General features: G+C 38.9%; 1 long non-coding RNA gene across 2 annotated transcripts in view; it reads left to right on the plus strand.

The window, feature by feature from the left end:
* The first annotated feature begins 878 nt into the window (after positions 1–878).
* The window catches only part of LOC138022004 (uncharacterized), a 254279-nt gene continuing 250434 nt past the window's right edge, over positions 879–4723 (plus strand). For both annotated transcript variants that reach the window (XR_011126498.1, XR_011126496.1), the window contains exon 1: positions 879–961. This is a non-coding gene — a long non-coding RNA (uncharacterized lncRNA). The remainder of the gene's footprint in view (positions 962–4723) is intronic.

Genomic DNA, 4723 nt, shown 5'->3' on the forward strand with positions numbered 1-4723 from the left:
AAGGAGCTGCTACTTGCTTCCCTAAGCACCCCTACTCGTGATTAATAAGTAAACTTATTACATTATGCTCATAAAAGTATATGGATCACCACATATTTTCCAAAAGGGATTGGAGGAAGGCACGCCCGTTAAATCACCACAGGTTCCCAATTACTGTAACATTTATTAGTCCAGGTAGGACCAGCCATTGCAGCAACAACAAAAAAATCTTAGATATCCATTCTGAAGTATCCGCAAAAGCAGGATCATTCCTTCCTTTTAAAATTGGGTGGAATAATCTTTTCCAACCTTTGCCGTCTCAACTTTTAAGGGAGCATAAAAAACACGCTTACCAAAGTGGGTTTGAATAGGGACGTGAGGAGCTGGCTATTGCCACCCGTAACACTCCTACTCGTAATTAAAATGTAAACTTATTACATTTTTCTTATAAAAATATATGGACAGCAAGCAGTGCTTTGTACACTATGCTTTGCGAAAGATTGCATGACTTTGTACATTGCTTATTATGCTTTTATTTTATTGTAGGAGCATTGATAATAATTACCTAAGTCAACTCCCAGAAAAGGTTTTTTCAGGGCTCAGGAATCTACAATGGCTGCAAGAATAATGTTTCAAATTACAGTTTTAAAATATCACTTAGCTTTGTGCCAAGTCGCTTCACAAAGATTTGCTTGACTTTACTAATAAGTGTCTCGAATAGTTGTTTTAAACAAAATATCAATCGGGACGTAAGGAGCTGCCGCTTGCTTCCCCAAGCACCCCTACTTGTGATTAACGAGTAAACTTATTACATTTTGTTCATAAAAATATATGGATGCCAAGCAGTGCTTTGTAAACTATGCTTTGCGGAAGATTACATCTACATTGCTCTTTATGCTTTTATTTGTAGGTCGATTCATAATAATAACATAAGTCAACTCCCAGAAAAGGTTTTCTCAGGGCTCACAAGTCTACGTTATCTGTAAGTATATTTCTTCAAAATAAAAGTTTTAAAATATCACTTAGCTTTGTCCCTGGTCGCTACAACGAATTTCTTGACTTTGTGATTAAGTGACTCACAGAAATGTTTTAAATGAAAACACTGCGAAATTGAACATGTTAGAGACTGTTGATGTGTCTTTAAATGAAATAAGTCAAATAGAACATGGTGTGGATTTAGTTGATGGAGACTGATAAAATTTTCATATTTTTGCCTTTTCACAGTCAACCGTGCAGTTTATTGAAATACTGATTTGCAATCTTTTAATTAGAAAGACACTTTTGCAGCCTTTTTTCTTTTGAATGTTAACTAGTGAAAGATCAGCTATTGCAAAATCATGGACAAAGACAGAATTTTTCTCTTCTTTACATAAAAGGTTTTCTTGTCTTTTGAAAATTTGCATAAATATGCAAATTATGCACTCCATGGTGTCACGTGGTTTCATATATCCTATAATTTTTAAACCTTATATAAACAAAAATTTGATGCCTTTTATAAATATACATGCTTTTATGAGGTTTCTGTGTAATGCTTTAGCTTGGCAAGCATTATATCATGTCATATGGCTTGTAATCTTCCCCCCCCCCACCCTCCCGTAGTATGCTTAGGGTTAAAAGAAGAAAAAACAGGATTCCAGACGAAGACAGGACGAGATGCTCCCACCCCAGGCTAATGCCGCAACAACAGGATACCCACGTAAACATCGCTACTCCTAATTAAGGACGTCCGCGCTAATTGTTTGTGCGCAACGTTACTGCGCATGTAACGCGACTGTAACATGTCACGCATTACTTTGAGCATTAGTGAAGTTGAGGTTTTAAAACCTTTGCAAAAACCGTGGACAGTAAGTCTTGCACAGCGTTGGAACAGAGAAGATCGTGATTAGTCAAAATTGATTTAAAATATTTATGAAAGTCAAGTAGACTACTGCACGACTGATATTCGCGAGGTTTTATCAGTCGTGCACTAGTCTACTTGACTTTCATACAAATTTTTCAAGCATCAGTTAAAATAACATGGCGACCAAAACGCCGTGGAAAAAATTACAGGCCGGCAAAAAAATGGCACATTTATTTCCGAATCATCATGAAACTTCAAAGAGAAGTGAGCGGGAGGATGGAAAACCTCTGGAAAAGGTAGCTGATCGAGTAGACTAGTGGCTGAAAGTTTGGAAAACTCGTGGACGAACCGTTGCGTAAATTTAATGGGGCTATTTCTTTTTAATGTTTTTATTACCCTACGAACTTAAGTTCAAAGTGAATGCATTTTTTTAAAGTTCTTTTCCTTTACTTTCGTGAAAATTGAGGAGTATTTTCGTCCTCGTCCGCTTGAATAGTGCGGACCTGCGTGGAAACTATCAGCGATTGAATTTCACAAAAAACACACTCCAGAGGATGAGCATGACGGCAATGGGGAGATATTATACAAAACACCAACCAAATGAAGATGAGGCCTGCTTAAAACGTCGTTGCTATGCTCGAAAAAGGTTTTTTTTTCGGTAAACCTTTCATCTCTTCAACGATCGATCCACTCTTGGGTTCCAGTCCTTGCCCGACAGGTCACGCAAAAGCGTGACAAACGAACTTTTCCAAGAGCTTTGCAAAATCACATCGATTTTACTCGTTCAGACCCCTATTTTTTAAATCATGAATCACTTACTTTACTTACTATCTACAAAATATGATGAAATGAAAAAATTCTCACCGTAAGAAGTTATCTTTTTTTAACATTTTCTTTCCTCGTGCCATCGAATTCCGGTAGTGGTTGCAACGGATAGAGCTTACGAAAACACTCGTCGAGGATGAACTCTACTGTTTACCACATCCCTAGCAGCATACAATTATCTAAAAATTTCACTCCTAAAAACCTATGCATGGAAACTTTCACTCCAACGGTTTATTTTTATGATTTTCGATGGAAGAGCAGATGAGCCTTCATCTCGCTATTATGACCGATTTCTTGAAATTAAGGCATTTTTCCACTGCCATCCTTGCATACGGAACCCGCGTCCGCAGTGCCCGCGGCAGTCAAAACCGTGCTATCCTGTCAATCATTTGCCCTTTCACCGGAAACAGGGCATTTTGGTTGTGCGTAAATGACATTGTTGTGGATCTATCCCGTCGAATCAGCATCATCATATCATATATCTTTATTTACCCTCGGATTTTTAGAGTAGCTTGGTGTAGCTAATTTCTCCAGCATTTACCCTCCCAACCATGATACATCACAGAAGACAGACCACAACACCGGGAACTACATGCCCTACTCTTTGCGACAAGTGTGTGGGTTCTTTTACGTCCCACAGGATTATGAACATTGAAGGGTTGTGAGACGGGACCTCCGGCTTATCGTCCTTATCCGAGAAGACTAGAGAGTCTAACCATTTGCAGATGTAATTACAAAGGCAGCACTTTCTCCTCAGTTATTTAAAGACCTTGAGTGTTGGTCCGGCCGGAGTTGAACTCACGACCTCCCGCGTGACAGCCCGGTGCTCAACCAACTGAGCCACCGGTGCGCGGTAAATTAAGGACGCTACCAAAGTGTTTATTCGCGAAGTCAGCACAACTAAATACATTACTATGGTTTTGCCGTCTTCTTACACTTGATTAGAAAATACCAGCCTGAATTCGTCTTAGAATAGTTAGAAAAAGCACAAATAACAGCCAAGGCACAACAGCTTACGTTCGAATTCTGCTCGCCGACAACCCAAATTTGTTGACAAAAAAAAAATGCCACAAAATGTTTTAAATGGTTTCCTATTAATAGCGTTCACGTGAATTTTAAATGGGGTATCGGGAAAGAAAAATTGTCAAGTTGATATGTGTTTCGTGTAAACATACATTTTCAATTAGCAAAAATTTGTATAAGCACTACAAACTTTTTACCGACCATTACTCGAAGGAACTCCCTTTATAAGCTGCAAGGAAGCCGCTGATGAATTTTGCACAAAAACCTCGGCCCCTAACACCGGAAAGCCAGACTTGGAAAGTTTTTTTAGCGGAAGGCTCACTACTAAGGAAGAGCTTCTAGAGCTTGCCCTCCCGCAGGTCGCCAGATAGGTGCAAACAAGCTGATTCATATCCGAAAAGAGTAAGATCTAGAAGGTGCAGTCAAATTTTGTTACTTGTATTGTGCGAAAATTTATTCAAAACTTTTCCCTCACTCCCAAATAAGAACTTGCTGTGTCTTGCAATTCTACAGTGAATTACTATTAGGCCAATGCGAGAATTAACATCAAAGAGGCACTCCCAGGGGTTTGGGGGAAGAAGAGAACATGGCATATTTGAAGAGGGAAACAGAGAAACAATATCAAAATATCTTGGGGAACAATGGAAGAAAAACAATATTTAAATTTTTGGGATACAAAAGCTGTGTACATGTTTGAAAGTAATTTGAGGAACAATGAAATACAAGCATATTTTTTAAGGGAACAAGGTCCCCTCTCCCAAGGAGGGCCTCATTAAATGTTCTGCCTCTTTCATCCAACAGCTCCAACAATTTTTGAGTGACCGACACGAAAAGAAGACTCTCTTAGAGAAATAAATTATTTATAATAACACTTTAGCATGCAAAACAATGCTCAGGTGCTTACAAGCACCCACATGCCCGTGTTTGTAAAAAAGCACCATGAGTTATTCCTTGCAGCTGGTTTAGGCATTGTTTCATCTTTCAACATTGGGCAAAACCAAACCTACTCCATTCTCAGAGGGCACTGGGGAAAGAAGCTAAAAGAAAAAACTAGCC

The sequence above is a fragment of the Montipora capricornis genome, chromosome 10 (assembly GCF_036669925.1).
Source record: "Montipora capricornis isolate CH-2021 chromosome 10, ASM3666992v2, whole genome shotgun sequence".
Lineage (NCBI taxonomy): Eukaryota > Metazoa > Cnidaria > Anthozoa > Scleractinia > Acroporidae > Montipora > Montipora capricornis.